Raw genomic sequence first — 23,421 nt, forward strand, 5'->3', positions numbered from 1 at the left:
AATGAAATAATCTTATTAAATACTTTTTTCTTTACATAGTTGAATGTGCTGACAACAAAATCACACAAAAATAATCAACGGAAATCCAATTTATCAACCCATGGAGGTCTGGATTTGGAGTCACACTCAAAATTAAAGTGGAAAACCACACTACAGGCTGATCCAACTTTGATGTAATGTCCTTAAAACAAGTCAAAATGAGGCTCAGTAGTGTGTGTGGCCTCCACGTGCCTGTATGACCTGCCTACAACGCCTGGGCATGCTCCTGATGAGGTGGCGGATGGTCTCCTGAGGGATCTCCTCCCAGACCTGGACTAAAGCATCCGCCAACTCCTGGACAGTCTGTGGTGCAACGTGGCGTTGGTGGATGGAGTGAGACATGATGTCCCAGATGTGCTCGATTGGATTCAGGTCTGGGGAACGGGCGGGCCAGTCCATAGCATCAATGCCTTCCTCTTGCAGGAACTGCTGACACACTCCAGCCACATGAGGTCTAGCATTGTCTTGCATTAGGAGGAACCCAGGGCCAACCGCACCAGCATCTGCTCTCACAAGGGGTCTGAGGATCTCATCTCGGTACCTAATGGCAGTCAGGCTACCTCTGGCGAGCACATGGAGGGCTGTGCGGTCCCCCAAAGAAATGCCACCCCACACCATGACTGACCCACCGCCAAACCGGTCATGCTGGAGGATGTTGCAGGCAGCAGAACGTTCTCCACGGCGTCTCCAGACTCTGTCACGTCTGTCACATGTGCTCAGTGTGAACCTGCTTTCATCTGTGAAGAGCACAGGGCGCCAGTGGCGAATTTGCCAATCTTGGTGTTCTCTGGCAAATGCCAAACGTCCTGCACGGTGTTGGGCTGTAAGCACAACCCCCACCTGTGGACGTCGGGCCCTCATACCACCCTCATGGAGTCTGTTGCTGACCATTTGAGCAGACACATGTACATTTGTGGCCTGCTGGAGGTCATTTTGCAGGGCTCTGGCAGTGCTTCTCCTGCTCCTCCTTGCACAAAGGCGGAGGTAGCGGTCCTGCTGCTGGGTTGTTGCCCTCCTACGGCCTCCTCCACGTCTCCTGATGTACTGGCCTGTCTCCTGGTAGCGCCTGCATGCTCTGGACACTACGTTGACAGACACAGCAAACCTTCTTGCCACAGCTCGCATTGATGTGCCATCCTGGATGAGCTGCACTACCTGAGCCACTTGTGTGGGTTGTAGACTCCGTCTTATGCTACCACTAGAGTGAAAGCACCGCCAGCATTCAAAAGTGACCAAAACATCAGCCAGGAAGCATAACAACTGATAAGTGGTCTGTGGTCACCACCTGCCGAACCACTCCTTTATTGGGGGTGTCTTGCTAATTGCCTATAATTTCCACCTGTTGTCTATTCCATTTGCACAACAGCATGTGAAATTTACTGTCAATCAGTGTTGCTTCCTAAGTGGACAGTTTGATTTCACAGAAGTGTGATTGACTTGGAGTTACATTGTGTTGTTTAAGTGTTCCCTTTATTTTTTTGAGCAGTGTATATAGTATAGTGCACTACTTTCAACCACAACCTTATGGTCGTGTATTTCCGTGTACAGGGTGTCATTTGATGCAGTCAGCGTGTGTTATGTATGTAGGGTGAATCTAAAAAGTGTTTCCTTGATTCCTTTCATCCTTGATTCCTTTCATCCTTGATTCTTGAGTCATTGCATTATTGGCTCGTTCTCAAAACATATTGGAAGAGGTCTGAGGGGTGGAACCTCGGATATTTTCCCCCAATGCTATTTTTTTAAAAGGAGGTAGACGAATCAAGGACTTTAAGATTTACCCTACAGTTGCGGCCACTGAAATGTTTGCCTTCTAAAAACCAAACCCACCGTTAGGAGACATAGAGTGAAGTGTTGTCCACACGTTGGCAGCAATTGTTTTCCCAATACAGCAACACGACCTAACTTTTTAGTGCCCGCAACTGTCTGTATGTGTGTGTGGTGTCGTAGCATGGTCGGTCCCCCACTCCCATCCCCCTCTCTCTCGTCTCACGGCTCAGGGTCCCATCCACATTGTGGTCTAATCGAGGCAGGGTAACTTGTCCCTCTCTCAGCAGCCACTGACCTGACGGTGGGGAAGATCTACGCTGCCATGATGATCATGGAGTATTACAGACAGAGCAAGGCCAAGAAGCTCCAGGCCCTACGCGAGGAGCAGGTACCCACTAGACCCAGACCCACCCCCGAGACCTCCAAAAAACACCCCAGAACCGACTCTTCCTTCCCCCTTAGATCCCCTTCCCAAACCTGTCCAGCTCTCCATAGCCTCTCTTGCCTCCAGACACCCATGCTCCCACACCCCAGTGAACCCCAAATCATCCAACCCCCTCAGCTCCCCTTCCTTTAGCTCCTCTACTCTTCCTCCTGCCTTTACCCACCATCCAGAACCCCCATGGCTGCTATTCTTGGTCCTTCAAACCCCAGCACCCCCTTTCTACTTCCTGCCCCCATAGCTCCCCTTTCCAGACCTCCATAGCCTCCCTTCCCTCCAGACCCATCCTCATGACCCCAAACCCGCTCCTTCGCTAGACCCCATTTCCTGGCCCCCTTGGACCCTTTCCAGGACCTCCATCGCTGCCCTCCTTGGTCCATCAACCCCCTAGCCCTTTATTTCCCCCTTTGCCCCCCCAACCCGCCCTCGCTCGTCCTCCCACATCAACCTCCTCCGCCTTGGAACCCTCCCGATGAGCGCTGCCTGGTCCTGGGTTACCCCTGTAGCATGCTAACTCCAGTTACCCCTCTCTCTCTCTCTCTACTCCGGCACCAGGCTGTTTCTGCCTGGTCCTGGGTTTCCCCTGTAGCATGCTAACTCCAGTTACCTCTCTCTCTCTCTCTACTCCGGCACCAGGCTGTTTCTGCCTGTTTCCCAGTTAGCATGATGGATGGCAATCGTAGGATGATGCCCGGCCTGGCTCTTCGACTCGCTATCTCTTTACCTTTACTCTACCATTACTATACCCCCCTCCTACCCATTCATTTACCCCCCACATACCCACCACTTGTATATTTACTTAAAGGGGCAATCTGCAGTTAAAACAATAAAACTCAATCGCAGATTGCCCCTTTAAGGCCTTCTTTGAACTCCTCCCCTTTTAAAGCATGAGGGGATAAAGTGTGTAGTGGTGAGGAGAAGGGGGGGGGGATGTTTTAAACTGTCAAATTGCAATTGTTTTGTTTTGAAATTGATATGAATAATAATGATACAACATGGCCAATGTACGTATGGACTCCTGTTGTCTATGAATGCTGTGTAAATGCACTTCCTCTTAATGTGATGTGCACTGTTTCTCTAACACCATTTCTCCATTCCCCGGGATACCCCATTGCTCCTGTGACTCCAGTGCTGCAATCCACAGCTTTTAATGGTTTCTATCTGCCTTTAGAGGCTGAAGTTAAAGTAATGGTTCACCCCAAAACCAAAGTTTCTTAGATGTTTTCTTGGATGTTTTAAGAAACAGAATTGGCACCCGTCTTATTCTATCCAAGATCAAGTCCATGAGGCGGGGTTAAGGATCTGTGGGTATTCAGTAGGGGCGCTTTTTAGACATGAGATAAGTTGACTTAACATGGACTTAAGTAAAAAGGAATTGACTTATGTCCATGTTTTATTGACTTAAGTCCATGTTAAGTCTACTTATCTCAAGTCTCAATCGGGCCTTAGGTGAATGGAGTGTACGATATTTTAGACCCCGTCTATGAGTTGGTATGATCCTCCTGAATGCTGTCATCTCATTGGTTGCACTGACTGTCCAGTTCCATACAGGCTCCTCCTTCTCAACATCACCAGCTGGCCTGTGGTGCACAACGACAAACTATGTCTTTCTGTCTATCCCTCCTTCCCTTCTTCCCTCTTTCATTTCTCAGTTGTACTCTTTCCCTCCTTAATTCCTTTCTTTATGTCCATCACTCCTGCTCTTCTCTCCTTATTCCCTCCTTCAATCTTTCTCACCTTTCCTTAACTCTGCCTTTCTTTTCTTCCTTCCTTCCCTCCTTCCCTCCTCCCTACAACTGTTATACTACCTTTCATTATGTCTTAATCTATTCTCCAATTTATATAGTTTATTATTTATATATATATATATACACAGTCTTTCCTATTGTCTTTTCCTACCACTGTTTTACTGCCTGTCTTTTCACTGTTGTAATCTGTCTTTCTACCACTGTTTACCATGTCTCTCTGCCTGCCCCAGGTCTGTACCTTTCTATACATTTTGTTATGTATCACTCACTATCTATGTCACTCCTCTATCACTCTTTTGCATATTCCCTCCTTCTCCCTCTGTCTTTCTCTCCCTGTCTATCTGTCTGTCCATCCATCCCCTCGTCCCTCTGACTCGATTTGTTCTTCCAGGAGGGGGGCGGGACCTTGACTTCTCAAACCCTTCCTGATTGGTCAATCTAGGTTGACTGTCATCAGGCCTGTCTAACCAGAACCCTTCTCCCCTCTCTGTGTGCTCCTATCTGTGTATTCCGTCATCTCTGGTTGGTTGTTTGGATGTTGAGCTGAGGTTCCTGATGTAACCATTGGACGCTCATGTAACAAAACCGTCTCTGTGAATCTTCAGTGGTATTCATGAGCGTGCTTTCTAGAGAAAATAGTGCACTAGTTTTGTACCTCGTCCTCCATATCCCATTTCATTTGTTAGTATATTGAAGCTAATTTTCCCAGAAGAACTCACTGTTAGCGAGCACGCTACAACCCGGGTTCACTCCCATTCATTTAGCCGTTAACATTTTGCTTTTGGTTTGGATGAACATGACGGGATCTGTAGTCATGTAGCCATCGACACCACCACAGACCAGCCAATGGAAGACCTCCCTGCTCCCTCCACACTCCATATATGGGCGAAACAACAAAAAGGACTTCTTGAGGAGCTGTTTTGACGGAGGAAGTAAAATTTTCCTCCAGAGCCATATACAGTGCCTTCAGAAAGTATTCAAACCCCTTGACTTATTCCACATTTTTGTTGTGTTACAGCCTGAATTCTAAATTGATTAAGTATATATTTTTTCTACCCCATAATGACAAAGTGAAAACATGTTTTTAGAAATGTTTGCAAATGTATTAACATTTTTATATTGAAATATCTTATTTACATAAGTATTCACACCCCTGAGTCAATACATGTTAGAATCACCTTTGGCAGCGATTACAGCTGTGAGTCTTTCTGGGTAAGTCTCTAAGAGCTTTGCACACCTGGATTGTACAATACTTAAATAATTCTTCAAGCTTTGTCAAGTTGGTTGTTGATCATTGCTAGACAGCCATTCTCAAGTCTTGCCGAAGATTTTCAAGCCGCTTTAAGTCAAAAACTGTAACTAGGCCACTCAGGAACATTCAATGTCGTCTTGGTAAGCAACTCCAGTGTATATTTGGCCTTGAGTTTTAGGTTATTGTCCTGCTGAAAGGTGAATTTGTCTCTCAATATCTGTTGGAAAGCAGACTGAACCAGGTTTTCCTCTAGGATTTTGCCTGTGCTTAGCTCTAGTCCTTGCCTATGACAAGCATACCCATAACATGATGCAGCCACCACCGTACTTGAAAATATGAAGAGTGGTACTCAGTGATGTATTGTGTTGGATTTGCCCTAAACATAACGCTTTGTATTCAGGATATAACTATATTTCTTTGCAACATTTTTTGCAGTTTTACTTTAGTGCCTTGTTGCAAACAGGATGCATGTTTTGGAAGATTTTTTATTCTGTACCGGCTTCCTTCTTTTCACTCTGTCATTTAGGTTAGTATTGTGCAGTAACTACAATGTTGTTGATTCATCCTCAGTTTTCTCCTATCACAGCCATTAAACTCTGCAACTGTTTTAAAGTCACAATTGGCCTCATGGTGAAATGCCTGAGCAGTTTCTTTCCTCTCCGGCAACCGAGTTAGCAAGGACGCCTGTATCTTTGTAGTGACTGGGTGTATTGATACACCATCCAAAGTGTAATTAATAACTTCACCATGCTCAAAGGGATACATGTTTACCCATATACCAATAGGTGCCCTTCTTTGCCAGGCATTGGAAAACCTCCCTGGTCTTTGTGGTTGAATCTGTGTTGAAATTCATTGCTCGACTGAGGGACCTTACAAATAATTGTATGTTTGGTGTACATAGATGAGGTAGTCATTCAAAAATCATGTTAAACACTATTTTTGCACACAGAGTGATTCCATGCAACTTATTATGTGACTTCTTAATCACATTTTTACTCCTGAACTTATTTAGGTTTGATAGGGGGTTGATACTTATTGATTCAAAACATTCCAGCTTTTCATTTTGTATTCATTTATAAAAGTTTCAAAAAACATGATTCCACTTTGACATTATGTGGTATTGTGTGTAGGCCAGTGACACAAAATCTCTATTTAATCAATTTTAAATGCAGGCTGTAACATAACAAAATGTGGAAAAAGTCAAGGGGTGTGAATACTTTCTGAAAGCACTGTGTGTATATGTCAGTGTTGGGGTCAATTCCATTTCAATTGCAGTCAATTCAGGAAGTACAGTGAAATCCCCTTTCTCTTCAATGTTTTTCAATGAGGAAAATGTGGAATTGGAACTAAATGAATTGATGGAAATGGAATTGACCCTAACCCTGGTATATATACATTTATAAACTGGGTGGTTCAAGCCCTGAATGCTGATTGTCTGACAGCCGTGGTATATCAGACTGTATACCACAGGTATGACAAAACATGTATTTTTACTGCTCTAATTACTTTGATACCCAGTTTATAATAGCAATAAGGCACCTCGGGGGTTTGTGATATATGGCCAATATACCACGGTTAAGGCCTGTTCTTACGCATGATGCAATGCGGAGTGCCTGGACACAGCCCTTAGCCGTGGTATATTGGCCATATACCACACCTCCTCTGGCCTTATTGCTTAAATATATGGCTCTGGTTGCCACTAAGCACTGACTGACCCAGGATCAGATCAGGTCTTAATTCTCCTAATGGTGAAGGTTATCAGATGGTTATGGTAATCTGATCCTAGATCTGTGGTTAAAGCAGGGGTGGGCAATTCTAGCTCTGGAGGGCCAAAGTATTTGTTTCAGTCAAATAATCAGCGAGTCCTCAATTTAGACACTAATTAATTAATAACCAACTAGAAAGGGCAATTTTTCAAGAAAAACTGTGTGACTTGCTTCAGCTGTCCAGAATCATTTTTATGTTGGTGAAAAAAGTTTAAATTGTTAGTGGCTAGTATTGAAAAACTGAAGCTAGTTTAGTGGTGACTATTATATATACTTAGTGCTGGGCTGGAACAAAAGCCTGCACTTCCGCCCTTCTCCAGAGCTTCAATTTCCCACTCTAGGCAACTTCTAACCTCTAAACCATTACTTTACCCTATTGTGCCACCTGGTGGGAGCATGCTGCGGTGCATCCTCTCCTTTCCTCTGTGTGTGTGTGATGTGTGGGTTATACACACCTACACACAGATGTAGGTGTGTGTGTGTGAGTCCCTGCCTGAGTGTGTCTGATGCCAGCCCGAGGCCATGTTGTATCTCACACAGAACCGAACACCGTTAATGTTTCAGCGTATGGAGCCACCCTCCCCTGGGGGAGGAGAAGGGGGAGGCCCCGACGGGACGGGAGGAGGGATGCCAGGGGTCAACGGCCTCCCCGCCACACAGCACGACCCCAACAGCATGTGAGTAGAACCGTACACACTCTTTCTCTCTTTATCTGTCACACACACACATGCACAAACACCCAGCACGACCCTAACAGCATGTGAGTAGTAGTGATGGGTTATACATATGCATACATGATATGTACATTTACACACACAAATACATACATACGTAAGCATGCCAACACTCACAGTATGCATACTGTAGATACACACACACACACATATGCATACATACAGTAGAATACATATACTCATACTCACAAATGCAGGTATGGAGGCAGGGAGCCTCCAGGTTAGACCACTGGGCCAGCAACCAAAAGGTTGCTGGTTCAAATACTGGAGCCGACAAGGTGAGAAATAAAGGGTGACTTGAGCAAGGCACTTACCCCTAATTCCTCCAGGGGTGCTGTACAATGACGACCCTGGCCGTGACCCCACTCCCTGTGGGTGTCTCAGGGGGAGTTGGGATATGCAACAACAACAAAAAACACTTGTATTACACACTTGTATCTAACAGGACAAATATACCCCCCCCCCCAATTATTATTACAAGCATATAACCTGCACATACAAACACTTTGTAAATGTCTCTCATGGGGTCTGTTTCTTCTGTTTCTACACGGTTTGGGCTTTTCAGCTGCTGCCTTCCCCAATGACTCTCTCTGTCTTCCTTCTCTGTGCGTCTCTGTCTTCCTTCTCTGTGTGTCTCTGTCTTCCTTCTCTGTGTCTCTCTGTCTTCCTTCTCTGTGTGTCTCTGTCTTCCTTCTCTGTGTGTCTCTGTCTTCCTTCTCTGTGTGTCTCTGTCTTCCTTCTCCTTCTCTGTGTGTGTCTCTGTCTTCCTTCTCCTTCTCTGTGTGTCTCTGTCCTCCTTCTCTGTGTGTCTCTCTGTCTTCCTTCTCCTTCTCTGTGTCTCTCTGTCTTCCTTCTCTGTGTGTCTCTCTGTCTTCCTTCTCCTTCTCTGTGTCTCTCTCTGTCTTCCTTCTCCTTCTCTGTGTCTCTCTCTGTCTTCCTTCTCTGTGTGTCTCTGTGTCCTTATTTCTCTGGTGCCGTCAGACCTGTGTCCGTGTGTGTTTGTACTGTATTTGTAATTATCGAAGAGATAGTGTGGTTTTATTTGAGTGTGTGTTTTAGTCTGTGTGTGTGTGACTGTGTATTCACAAACATACATATGCATGTATACCTATGCATGTTTGCATAGGCATGTGATTGAGTAGGTGTATGTATTTGAGTTGGTGTGTGTGTGTTCATGAGTGCGTGCATGTATATCTGGGTTTGCGTTTGTGCGTATACAGTATATAAGCCACTAACATCCTCCTCCATGTGTGCATTCGTGCCTGTGTGTGTGTGTGTGTGTGTGTGTGTGTGTGTGTGTGTGTGTGTGTGTGTGTGTGTGTGTGTGTGTGTGTGTGTGTGTGTGTGTGTGTGTGTGTGTGTGTGTGTGTGTGTGTGTGTGTGTGTGTGTGTGTGTGTACCAGACCTCCAGAGGGTGGGATGACAGAGAGCCAGTCATGGGTGACAGCTAAAGCTCAGGAGATGTTTAACAAGACGGGCAACTGGAGCCCAGAGAGACCCTACCCCGACCATCTCCATGACAACAGACACAACCCCCAGGTAACGCAGCACAAACATATGGTAACGCAGTAACCGCACAAACTGAGGCCCGACTGTGATTCTATTGAGGTTTTGGGACAGTACAGTGGCTGTTAGTTTATAGGCCTACAGTTGTTCCATTGTGTCCTATAGGAGTAAACATGATGATGTCATATACTCTACACTAAATGATAACTTACAGTCATGCAATGCAGGATTGGCGCGTGTTTTAAAGATATCTGTAACACTTATATTCCGGTAAGTTGTTGACAACACATGACCCTTTTCTGGAGAATGTCTCTCCATTGGTATATATTACATCCTTATTCCTAACTGGTAGAAGGAAATGACTGTCAATACTGCTAGTCAGCCTGTATTTATCCTGGTGATTCACTGAGAAGGGCTTGATTGATCAAGAGATGGACAATATTCCACCCCTCTCAGCTGTGCTGCTCTGAGTCAACTTTTGGACTGTTTGTGTCGCCCCGCTCAAGGTCTTCCTCTTCAATCTATCTCACTCTCCCTATATCTACGTTTCACTCAGTGAAGTAACTATGTTCAACCTCCCACCCTTACTGACACACTCTCTTTCTGTCCTCTCTCACTCTCTCGCGTCTCTCCAACACTCTCATGCCATCTCTTGGCCCATCCTCACTGCCCCCTGGCTCAAACCAAGTCTTGGGCCTACAGGTGGGTGGTAGATGGGCTCCCCCCACTCTCTCTACCTGTTGGACTGTGCCAAGCCCACCCTGGTCTCATCTCTCTCAGTCAAATTAGTGGAGAACCATAGATATGCATGTTTTGTGTGTTTTTTGTTATACTGTATAAAAACATAGAGAGACAGTGCATTCGGAAAGTATTCAGACCCTTTGACTTTTTACACATTTTGTTACGTTACAGCCTTATTCTAAAATTGATTAAATAGTTTTTTTCCCCTTCATCAATCTACACACAATGCCCCATAATGACAAAGGATAAACTGTTTATTTTTTATTTTTACAAATTTATAAATAAATAAACCACGGAAATATCACATAAGCATTCCATTTACTCAGTACTTTGTTGAAGCACCTTTGGCAGCGATTACAGCCTCAAGTTTTTTGGGGTATGACACTACAAGCTTGGCACACTTGGATTTGGGGAGTTTCTCCCATTTTTGTCTGCAGATCCTCTCAAGCTCTGTCAGGTTGGATGGGGAGCATCACTGCACAGCTATTTTTAGGTCTCTCCAGTGTCGTGTCTTTGGCATCATTAAACTGAAGAATGTTTAGTTTATCAAATCAATTCTCTGTAATTATTATTACGTGATTAACTATTCAGGTAGATGTAATTAACTAGGAAGTCGGGGCACCAACGAAAATATTCAGATTACAAAGTTATAATTTTCCTAATATAACTTTCAGATATTTTAATATCTGATCAATTAGTCTTCTAATTAATGAATTATTCTTTACCTCACGTTAGTCTCATTCCAAACGTCGTAAATTGTTGATTATCTGCACGAACCCAGTCTTCACTATGAGTCATTCATACATCAATTGTCTTAAAATCATTTATTTACTAACTAACTAAATAATCACAGAAATGCACAAACAAACAAGTAGATATGGTTACAAAGAAATGATAGGGGAATGTGCCCTAGTGGGCTAAACCGGCATGGCGGCTTGTTAGACAGAGGGACTGAGAAGGGCGCGAAAGATAAGAGACTACAAAGTTGATAATTATAACAATTGAAATGCTAATCCTTTGCACATGAACGCTCACTCATTCAGGAATAATTGCAATCAATATATATATTTACGCTCAGTGTGTCGTCGTGGTCTCTGTTGGAAAGTTAGTTTCTGTTGGAGAGTTTGTCCGCCCTCTCTCTCTCTGCCGTGGTTAGAATGGATAGTTCAGAATAACATTCAGCAATGTTGTTATAGAATAGATGTTTCGGCGGTTGTCAGCCTTTGCATTCACGGGTCTTAATTTCTAGCTGCAGACTAGTAATTAGTATCGAAGAGTAGCTCTTATTCTGTCGGATTGATAGTCTCAGAGTTTAACCACGTGGTATGGTTAAGAATTCAGCAATCTACTCAAACCTTAGCCCTCTCGGTTATCGAGGTAAGCTGGTCTGGGCTCAAACCTTAGCCCTCTCGTAATTGAGGTAAGGTTGGTCTCAAGATAAATTCTGAAGGTGGGGGTTATATATTCGGAAGAGCAGAAAGGGGCTTTCCCATGATGCCAGATCAATGTCTGTGCTCATGGGGCGGGCCAATGACTTAGTTAAACTCCCAAGGGAATTGGAGTTTCCTTCATTAAACAGTTTAAAATCACATTAAATAGTTTTTCATCTTTACTCATTGATTTTATACAACAATTAGATGTAAGCCTCACAACTGAGACTCTTGTATAAAAAGAGTTATGGTAATGTGGCTGTATTGTCTCTCATGAGTTTCACAAAATTGTACAAAACGAACAAGTTCGTAGCTGGCTACTTCACCGACTGTTTATACATTCTCCAGAACATGAATATTGTTCAGTTCTCAAGTTCTGTGATGTGGAAGAAATTCCTTTGTTCTCTCTATGAAAACTCACTCTCTCTTATACTCTGGCCATGAGGAGAGAATCTCCTCCAGGAATTTACGACCTGAGATAACAGCAGCCTGGGTGTAGGAGAGAGAGAGAGAGGGGGGGAAGGCACGCTATACCTAAAGAGGGCCACGTCATGACACCAGAGATGTTCGATTGGGTTCAAGTCCGGGCTCTGGCTGGGCCACTCAAGGACATTCAGAGACTTTTCCCGAAGCCACTCCTGTGTTGACTTGGCTGTGTGCTTAGGGTTGTTGTACTGTTGGAAGGTGAACCTTCACCCCAGTCTGAGGTCCTGAGCACTCTGGAGCAGGTTTTCATCAAGGATCTCTCTGTACTTTGCTCTGTTCATCTTTCCCTCAATCCTGACTAGTCTTTCAGTCCCTGCCACTGGAAAACCTCCCCACAGCATGATGCTGCCACCACCATGCTTCACCGTAGGGATGGTGCCAGGTTTCCTCTAGACGCTTGGCATTCATGCCAAAAAGTTCAATCTTGGTTTCATCAGACCAGAGAATCTTGTTTCTCATGGTCTGAGAGTCTTTAGGTGCCTTTTGGCCAACCAAGCGGGCTGTCATGTGCCTTTTACTGAGAAGTGTCTTCCGTCTGGCCACTCTACCATAAAGGCCTGATTGGTGGAGTGCTGCAGAGATGGTTGTCCTTCTGGAAAGTTCTCCCATCTCCACAGAGGAATTCTGGAGCTCTGTCAGAGTGAACATCGGGTTTTTGGTCACCTCCCTGACCAAGGCCCTTCTCGCCCGATTGCTCAGTTTGGCCGGGTGGCCAGCTCTAGGAAGAGTCTTGGTGGTTCCAAACTTCTTCCATTTAAGAATGATGGAGGCCACTGTGTTCTTGGGGACCTTCAATGCTGCAGACATTTTTTGATACCCTTCCCCAGATCTGTGCCTCGACACAATCCTGTCTTGGAGCTCTACGGACAATTCCTTTGACCTCATGGCTTGGATTTTGCTCTGACATGCACTGTCAACTGTGGGACCTTATATCATGTCCAATCAATTGAATTTACCACAGGTGGACTCCAATCAAGTTGTAGAAACATCTCAAGGATGATCAATGGAAACAGGATGCACCTGAGCTCAATTTCGAGTCTCATAGCATAGGGTCTAAATTCTTATGTAAATGACGTATTTCTGTTTTTTATTTTAAAACATTTGCTAAAATTTATAAAAACCTGTTTTTGCTTTGTCATTATGGGATATTGTGTGTCGATTGATGTGGATACATTTTTTTTAATCCATTTTAGAATAAGGCTGTAACGTACAAAGTGAAGGAGTCACTGTACATGAACGCTGTTACAGTATCTATGGTTCTGTGGGAAAAAAAATCTACATACTGCTCCCTGCTGCCCGTTTAAGGACCAGATAAACAGACATACAATGGAGAGGCTTCCTTATTTTATAGTTACTTCACAGCCAAGTTGGCCAGTGGAGACAAGACAATATACCTATTGAATAAGAACTACACAACTAACTACAGAATAGTTAAAAAGCATAGAATTATATACAATTATAGAATCACTTACGATTCACTCATTCCAATACTATCAAAAGGCCCCTCGCTCTGAGACTCCTGCTCCAAGTCGGCAGTGGTCACGCACCCTCTGGTCTCTTTTTTGCAGACGCTAGAGATGAGAGAGATGGGGCGGGACGGGTACTCGGACACTGAGCCCTGTCACCCAATGCGAATGGACAGGCATGGTCGGACCATCTCCATGCCCCGCCTCTCAGACGACAACCAAGTGAGCACCTTCATCCCCATCATCATCATCATCATAAACCCTCCATTCCTCCTGCTCATCCCTCTGTCCTCCTCCTTTCCCTCGCTCTGACTATCCACTCTGACCTGGGTTTGTTTATTTTTGTCTATTTGGATCCCCATTAGCTTTTGCGGAGGCAGCAGCTATTCTTCCTGGGGTCCACAAAACCACTAAACAAGTAACTAAACAGTGATACACTGATAGAGAAGGACAGCCACACACATTTAAAATACAACCATATACAAACAATACAACTAGAAAAATACAAGTAATAATACATTTAAAAAAAGAATGTGTGTGTGTGTGTGTGTGTGTGTGAGTGTCTGTGTGTATGTCAAGCCCCTGTTTGTTAAGACTATTACTGGTAAAGTGATATGTCTTAGAAACATTTTGGAGTGATGTATCATTTTAAAACTAGTTTCCTTACACTCTTAACAGGGTGGTGATAACAGTGTGGCGCATGCTAATGCTAACTTAAAGAGCTAAATATTAGCATGGAGCTATGCTAATGCTAACTTAAATAATGAAATATTAGCATGGAGATGTGCTAATGCTAACTGAAAGATGGAATCTACAGTAGGGGGAAACAGCCCCATTGTCCGTTGTTATTGATTTTGTTGCCGAGCTGAGGAGTGCAGCAAAAATTCCAGTACATTCTGCCCCCCTTCTATCGCGCATGCAATGATGTCTGAGGGGAAAAAACAGTATTCAATGTTTGTGGTAACTTCTTTGTCGTTGTAAAATTATAAATGGGCGTGTCAGTTTCACCATTAAGGATTCCAGCTTTAAAGCAGCCAGGTCACTCAAGATTCACTTTGAAATTGAACGTCCATCCATGTCCCAAGGATGTTGGGAGATGCCTTCAAAACCTGCCACTAGGGCAACTGTGAGCACCGTTACCAACAAGTAGGCTTGGGTGTTGGGGATGGGTCAGAGGGTCACATGTTCAATCCCAGTGCTAGACACCATTTTTTTTAATGTTGAACTCTATCCCAAACCCTTAACCATTCAAAATGAATGCCTACATTTAACCAGACGCAAGGCACCTTGCCAGGAGGCTCTACCCATCAACCGTGTCAAAAACAATTTAGAAATGTAACGTTTGGACCAACTTGGAAATTTGACGTTTTGAGAAACGTGGATAAACGTCTGAATCTGAAATCAAATTGGTCAAACAGTGAGATCTTGTTGCTTTATAGAGTGAAATATTAGCATGGAAACATTGGGTAACAGAGCAGTCTGGATATGTCTTTCATCCACAAAGCACATACTTGCCTAGCCCTCCTCATCTCACATCCTCCCTCCCCTTCTCCCTCCTTCCCCTAGTGTGCTTCCCATCCCCAATACATCCATCCTATCCATGCTCATTCCCATAGTAGCCTTGGTGTGTCTGTCTGCTGTCTGCTGTGGCCAGAGGTCTTGGTTTGTTGGGAGAGGGTGTGAACTGAGAAGGACAATACAGGTGGTACCTCTTTTACCTCAAACATCTGTCTAATTCAAGAAAAGCTTTCGCCAAAATGTCCCGCAATCCCCAGGACAGAATCTTGCAGCAAAAACACACGCACACACCCACATGGAACTGTTTTGTTTACGTGTTCACAGTACAATAAAGCATCTGGCTGCAGTCGTACACACACATACACTGGCATGCACACACACACACACACACACACACACACACACACACACACACACACACACACACACACACACACTCACCCACATTGTCATCAAACCATGTACTCTCACTCTGGTCTGGTGTCATCAAGTCTGTTGGTTACTGTTAGACTGTAGCAGTGTGTTGTCTGTTGGTTACTGTAAGACTGTAGCAGTGTGTTGTCTGTTGGTTACTGTTAGACTGTAGCAGTGTGTTGTCTGTTGGTTACTGTTAGACTGTAGCAGTGTGTTGTCTGTTGGTTACTGTTAGACTGTAGCAGTGTGTTGTCTGTTGGTTACTGTTAGACTGTAGCAGTGTGTTGTCTGTTGGTTACTGTAAGACTGTAGCAGTGTGTTGTCTGTTGGTTACTGTAAGACTGTAGCAGTGTGTTGTCTGTTGGTTACTGTTAGACTGTAGCAGTGTGTTGTCTGTTGGTTACTGTTAGACTGTAGCAGTGTGTTGTCTGTTGGTTACTGTTAGACTGTAGCAGTGTGTTGTCTGTTGGTTACTGTAAGACTGTAGCAGTGTGTTGTCTGTTGGTTACTGTAAGACTGTAGCAGTGTGTTGTCTGTTGGTTACTGTTAGACTGTAGCAGTGTGTTGTCTGTTGGTTACTGTTAGACTGTAGCAGTGTGTTGTCTGTTGGTTACTGTTAGACTGTAGCAGTGTGTTGTCTGTTGGTTACTGTTAGACTGTAGCAGTGCGTTGTCTGTTGGTTACTGTTAGACTGTAGCAGTGTGTTGTCTGTTGGTTACTGTAAGACTGTAGCAGTGTGTTGTCTGTTGGTTACTGTTAGACTGTAGCAGTGTGTTGTCTGTTGGTTACTGTTAGACTGTAGCAGTGTGTTGTCTGTTGGTTACTGTAAGACTGTAGCAGTGTGTTGTCTGTTGGTTACTGTTAGACTGTAGCAGTGTGTTGTCTGTTGGTTACTGTTAGACTGTAGCAATGTGTTGTCTGGTGTCATCAAGTCTGTTGGTTACTGTTAGACTGTAGCAGTGTGTTGTCTGTTGGTTACTGTTAGACTGTAGCAGTGTGTTGTCTGTTGGTTACTGTTAGACTGTAGCAGTGTGTTGTCTGTTGGTTACTGTAAGACTGTAGCAGTGTGTTGTCTGTTGGTTACTGTTAGACTGTAGCAGTGTGTTGTCTGTTGGTTACTGTAAGACTGTAGCAGTGTGTTGTCTGTTGGTTACTGTTAGACTGTAGGAGTGTGTTGTCTGTTGGTTACTGTTAGACTGTAGCAGTGTGTTGTCTGTTGGTTACTGTTAGACTGTAGCAGTGTGTTGTCTGTTGGTTACTGTTAGACTGTAGGAGTGTGTTGTCTGTTGGTTACTGTAAGACTGTAGCAGTGTGTTGTCTGTTGGTTACTGTAAGACTGTAGGAGTGTGTTGTCTGTTGGTTACTGTTAGACTGTAGCAGTGTGTTGTCTGTTGGTTACTGTAAGACTGTAGGAGTGTGTTGTCTGTTGGTTACTGTAAGACTGTAGCAGTGTGTTGTCTGTTGGTTACTGTTAGACTGAATGCAGTGTGTTGTCTGTTGGTTACTGTTAGACTGTAGCAGTGTGTTGTCTGTTGGTTACTGTTAGACTGTAGCAGTGTGTTGTCTGTTGGTTACTGTTAGACTGTAGCAGTGTGTTGTCTGTTGGTTACTGTTAGACTGTAGCAGTGTGTTGTCTGTTGGTTAGTGTAAGACTGTAGCAGTGTGTTGTCTGTTGGTTACTGTTAGACTGTAGCAGTGTGTTGTCTGTTGGTTACTGTTAGACTGTAGCAGTGTGTTGTCTGTTGGTTACTGTTAGACTGTAGCAGTGTGTTGTCTGTTGGTTACTGTTAGACTGTAGCAGTGTGTTGTCTGTTGGTTACTGTTAGACTGTAGCAGTGTGTTGTCTGTTGGTTACTGTGTGTGTGTGTGTGTGTGTGTGTGTGTGTGTGTGTGTGTGTGTGTGTGTGTGTGTGTGTGTGTGGGTAGCATAGAAGTGTAGTAGTGTTTAGTAGTGGAATATGTTGCGTTATACTGTATCTGAAAAGCTTTAGTGTGGCATCGGTAGTGTCTTAGTATAAGACCACATGGCACCCTATTCCCTTTATAGTGCACTACTTTTGACCAGATACCATACTGTAGAGCTCTGGTCAAAAGTAATGCATTTTGTAGAGATTAGGGTGCCATTTGGAACGCAGGCTAATGGCCTATAGACTGTATAGTATGAAACACCACCACCTGTGCTTTCCTCACTGACTGTGTCTAACACTGCTCTGCCCTACAGAGTGTACACGATGCTGCGGTAAGTGTGCGTGCGTGCGTCTGTGTCAGTGAGCAACGTTTTTTATTGTCTCTCTTTTCCTCACTCTCTCTCTCACCCTGCTCTCTCTTGTGTGTGCTCGTTGGCCCTTCACAATTAACTGGATCTCTCTATTGTTCTGCTCTCTTCTCTTCTTCCTTTTAACCTCCCTCCCCTTTGTCTCATCCTCCCTTCTCTCCTTTCCTCATCATGTTCTTTTTCTACCTCCTTCCCAACCTTTTGACCTTCCCTTCGTCCTCCGTTTCCTATCCCTCCCCTCATTCCTCTCTCCCATACCAACCCCACCTCTCTTTCTATACCAAACCCTTTCCTCCTCCCCATTCATCTTTTTCCCCTCATCCTTCTCTCCCCCCTTCCTCTCTCCATCGCGAACGCTCCCTGGGTCTTGGTGGCTATGCTGTGCCCAATGGCTCTGTCCTCCGGTGCTGTTTGTTTTTGTCTCTCCCTTCCTATCCTCTCCCTTTCTCTCCACTCCCTTCTTCTCCACTCCTTTCCTCTCCCTTCTTCTCCGCTCCCTTCCTCTCCTCTCCCTTCTTCTCCTCTCCTTTCCTCTCCCTTCTTCTCCTCTCCTTTCCTCTCCCTTCCTCTCCTCTCCCTTCTTCTCCTCTCCTTTCCTCTCCCTTCTTCTCCGCTCCCTTCTTCTCCGCTCCGCTCCTTTCCTCTTCTCTCCCTTCTTCTCCTCTCCCTTCCTCTCCCTTCTTCTCCGCTCCGCTCCTTTCCTCTTCTCTCCCTTCTTCTCCTCTCCTTTCCTATCCCTTCTTCTCCGCTCCCTTCTTCTCCACTCCCTTCCTCTCCTCTCCCTTCTTCTCCTCTCCTTTCCTCTCCCTTCCTCTCCGCTCCCTTCTTCTCCGCTCCCTTCCTCTCCTATCCTCTCTCTTCCCATCCCCTCCCTTCTTCTCCTCTCCCTCTCCTATCCTTTCCCTGCCTTCCTTTCCTCTCTGTGGCTTCATGACTGTGTGTGTGGCTCTCTGCTCCTCTCCTCTCTGTGTGCCTGTCTGACTACAGCGGAGACGACACAGGCCCCGCGGACATAACCACCTCAGTGTATGTACCCCTGTCTCTCCCTCTCTGTCTCTTTATCTATCTTCTGTTCATTTTATTTCTCTCTCTATCACTCTCTCTCTTTTTTAATGTACCCCTGTCTCTCCCACTATCTCTCGGTCTCTCTATCTCTCCCCTATCTCTCTATCTCTGTCTTTCTCTAGCTCTCTCTCCCTCTCTGTGTTTTCCCATCTGTCTTTCATCTTGTTTCTATGTTCTCCTGTACTCTCCTCTCTCTCTCTGATCCTTTTGTCCCAGTAATGTTTTGTGCTGCCCCCACCCCACCCCCACCCCACCCCCACCCTCTGTCCTGTATGCCTGTGTTGCAGTGTTGGTCCACACGGTCTAGAAGGAGGGTCTGCTTGTCTGTCTGTCTGTCTGTGATTGTCTGTCTGCTGTCTTTGTATGTTTGAGTTTGCGATTGCCTCTTGCATTGCCTTTGGGTCGACAGCAAATGTTGAAGCATGATATCGCTAGACGGAAATTGTTGACCATTACATAGACATAGTCTTGGCATGTCAGTCACACCGCATGGTTTACCATATTGGATATTGGACGCTCTTTGGAAGCCAATTGTGAGTGTGAGTGTCTGGTTACTGCACATGATATGCCGTGCTTCATAGCTAAGCTACATATGGAAGCCAGTCTGAACCACAGAATGCAGCTTGTGAGCTCAGTGGGTGTGTGTATTTCTGCGTGTGAGTTGAATGTCCAGCTACTTGAGGAGTACGCATGGCTTGTCCTTATACTCATCGGGCTTGTCTGGTCTGGTTTCCCCATTACATGACCGAGGGACTTGTAGACCTGAATGACTTGAAGAGGTCTGCTCCTAGGTCTGCCTGCTGATAAAGGTGGTCTTCATGCTACTAGATAGTGGATAGGACTGTGGGTGTCGGTATTGAATGCTACTACGATCTCTAAAAGATATCATTCTGGATGCATACATGCTTCTGCATACCTGCCATTGGATGCATGTGAGGCATGGTCTAAGCTTGTTCTCTCTCTCTCTCTCTCTCTCTCTCTCTCTTTCTTCTGTCATTCTGCCCTTTATGTCTCTCTCTCTCTCTCTCTCTCTCTCTCTCTCTCATAGTAGGGAAGCATGGTATTGTAGTTGGATGTGCTTGGGGTTGTGGGTTCAGTGAGGTCTGGCTGATAGAGGGATCTTTTGGGATGGTGTACTCTCCCACACAGACACTCCGACACAGACTCTCCCACACAGACACTGCGACACAGACTCTCCCACACAGACACTCCGACACAGACTCTCCCACACAGACACTCCGACACAGACACTCCGACACAGACACTTCGACACAGACACTCCGACACAGACACTCCGACACAGACTCTCCCACACAGACACTCCGACACAGACACTCCGACACAGACACTCCGACACAGACACTCCGACACAGACACTCCCACACAGACTCTCCCACACAGACACTCCGACACAGACACTCCGACACAGACACTCCGACACAGACACTCCGACACAGACACTCCGACACAGACTCTCCCACACAGACTCTCCCACACAGACACTCCGACACAGACAAGTGCATTAACACAAGCAGACACTCTCACACTACACACTACCACCACTACATATTCCTGTACAGAGTGAGTTTTAAACAGTTTGACTTTCTTATTTTCTGCCCGTTCTCTCATTCTCTCTCCCACTCTCTCTTCTCTCTCTTCCATCTCTCTTCTCTCATTTCCATCTCTCTTCTCCCTTTCTACATCTTGCTCTCTCTCCTCCTCCTCTCCTCTCCTCTCCCTCTCCGTTCTCCAGACCATAACAGACACCAGCCCCATGCGTCGGTCCACCTCCTCTCTGGTCCACGGGCGTTCTGGTAGGGAGAGGGGGGTGAGGCTGGATGACTACAGCCTGGAGAGGGTAGAAGGAGAGGGGAGGCACGGTGGGGGAGCAGGAGGAGGACAACGCAGGGACAGGAGGGACAGGAGCCACCGCACCTCTCAGAGGTCCCTGACCAGATACACAGATGCAGACACAGGTGAGAGAGATGAAGAGATGGAGAGACACATGCATGTCACACACACACACACACATACACACACACACACACACACATACACACACACACACACACACATACACACAAACACACTTACAGAGGTCCCTTACCAGATAGACGGACACAGACACAGGTGAGAGAGATGTTAGAGTATTTTGACCAGGTTTCCCATTGACCAAGGCCAGTATTCACAAAGTGTCTCAGAGTAGGAGTGCTAATCTAGAATCAGTTTTGCCTTTCACATCATAATGAACAAAATCAGATGTATGAGATAGAAAAGTCAAGTTCCATCAGATGTTTGAGATAGAAAAGTCAAGTTCCATCAGAGGTTTGAGATAGAAAAGTCAAGTTCCATCAGATGTTTGAGATAGAAAAGTCAAGTTCCATCAGATGTTTGAGATAGAAAAGTCAAGTTCCATCAGATGTTTGAGATAGAAAAGTCAAGTTCCATCAGATGTTTGAGATAGAAAAGTCAAGTTCCATCAGATGTTTGAGATGGAAAAGTCAAATTCCATCAGAGGTTTGAGATAGAAAAGTCAAGTTCCATCAGATGTTTGAGATAGAAAAGTCAAGTTCCATCAGATGTTTGAGATAGAAAAGTCAAGTTCCATCAGAGGTTTGAGATAGAAAAGTCAAGTTCCATCAGATGTTTGAGATAGAAAAGTCAAGTTCCATCAGATGTTTGAGATAGAAAAGTCAAGTTCCATCAGATGTTTGAGATAGAAAAGTCAAGTTCCATCAGATGTTTGAGATAGAAAAGTCAAGTTCCATCAGAGGTTTGAGAGTAGAAAAGTCAAGTTCCATCAGAGGTTTGAGATAGAAAAGTCAAGTTCCATCAGAGGTTTGAGATAGAAAAGTCAAGTTCCATTAGATGTTTGAGATAGAAAAGTCAAGTTCCATCAGATGTTTGAGATAGAAAAGTCAAGTTCCATCAGAGGTTTGAGATAGAAAAGTCAAGTTCCATCAGATGTTTGAGATAGAAAAGTCAAGTTCCATCAGAGGTTTGAGATAGAAAAGTCAAGTTCCATCAGAGGTTTGAGAAATTCAAGGAAGTAGAGTTTCAGAAGAAACTTTATGGCATACAAAATATGTCCCCCCCTCCTCTTGCAGGGTTGGGCACAGACCTGAGCACCACCACCCAGTCTGGAGAACTCCTCCCCAAAGAGCGTGAACGCGAACGCGGTCGAGCCAAAGACCGCAGGCACCACCATCATCACCACCACCACGGTGGCTCCATGGAGAAGGAGGGGCGCTTCGGGCCAGACAGACACGGGCCAGAGCACACCCACAGACACCCCCACGACCGGGGGGACAGACACTGGTCCCGCTCTCCTAGTGAGGGGCCCGACGGACGGGGCCACAGACAGGTGGGCACCACACAGCGACGGACGGGAGATGAGAAGCATAAGCATATACACACAAACATACACACACAAATGCATGTGAAAGTACACACATAGACTGCACATACTGTATACGGCCTCACACACACACACACACACACACACACACACACACACACACACACACACCGTTATTCCTCTCTATAGTATATCTTTCTCAGGGAAGTGGAAGAAGGCCTTCGTCAAGCACCATGGAGAACAGGTGGATTATAATGGTTCTTTCTCCTCATCCCATTGGTGGAAATCGAAAACTAACCAATGGAGAAGCAGCTGGAGTGATCTAACCAATAATCTTTGATTTAGAGTTCTGCCTTGTTGGTTAACTACCACTACTTACAAATATCAATTTCTCTTTTTCTATTATCCTTTTATTTTTATTTCTTTGTCACTGTTTCTCTCTCTGTCCATTTTTCTTGATGTGGCTCTCGTGGCTTCAATGTGTGTGTGTGTGCTCTTTTGCCTCATTGGCGGTTTGGTTGTTATGGTTTTCAATGTTGCTGTCTTTCCGCTTTTCTTTTCTCTCTCTTTATCTCTATCTATCTAACTATATCTATCCCCCTCCTCCTCTCTCTTTATCTATCTAACTATATCTATCCCCCTCCTCCTCTCTCTTTATCTCTGTCTATCTATCTAACTATATCTATCCCCCTCCTCCTCTCTCTTTATCTCTGTCTATCTATCTAACTATATCTATCCCCCTCCTCCTCTCTCTTTATCTCTATCTATCTAACTATATCTATCCCCCTCCTCCTCTCTCTTTATCTCTGTCTATCTATCTAACTATATCTATCCCCCTCCTCCTCTCTCTTTATCTCTGTCTATCTATCTACTATATCTATCCCCCTCCTCCTCTCTCTTTATCTCTGTCTATCTATCTAACTATATCTATCCCCCTCCTCCTCTCTCTTTATCTCTGTCTATCTATCTAACTATATCTATCCCCCTCCTCCTCTCTCTTTATCTCTGTCTATCTATCTAACTATATCTATCCCCCTCCTCCTCTATCTTTATCTCTATCTATCTAACTATATCTGTCCCCCCTCCTCCTCTCTCTTTATCTATCTACCTATATCTATCCCCCCTCCTCCTCTCTCTTTATCTCTGCCTATCTATCTACCTATATCTATCCCCTCCTCCTCTCTCTTTATCTCTGTCTATCTATCTACCTATATCTATCCCCTCCTCCTCTCTCTTATCTATCTAACTATATCTGTCCCCCCTCCTCCTCTCTCTTTATCTCTATCTATCTAACTATATCTGTCCCCCCTCCTCCTCTCTCTTTATCTCTGTCTATCTATCTAACTATATCTGTCCCCCCTCCTCCTCTCTCTTTATCTCTGTCTATCTATCTACCTATATCTATCCCCTCCTC

General features: G+C 44.9%; 1 pseudogene; it reads left to right on the plus strand.

Moving 5' to 3' along the window:
• LOC115147876 (voltage-dependent P/Q-type calcium channel subunit alpha-1A-like) overlaps positions 1-23,421 on the plus strand; it is a 184,189-nt pseudogene that overhangs the window by 155,515 nt on the left and 5,253 nt on the right.

Source organism: Salmo trutta, chromosome 14 (assembly GCF_901001165.1).
Source record: "Salmo trutta chromosome 14, fSalTru1.1, whole genome shotgun sequence".
Taxonomy (NCBI): Eukaryota; Metazoa; Chordata; class Actinopteri; order Salmoniformes; family Salmonidae; genus Salmo; species Salmo trutta.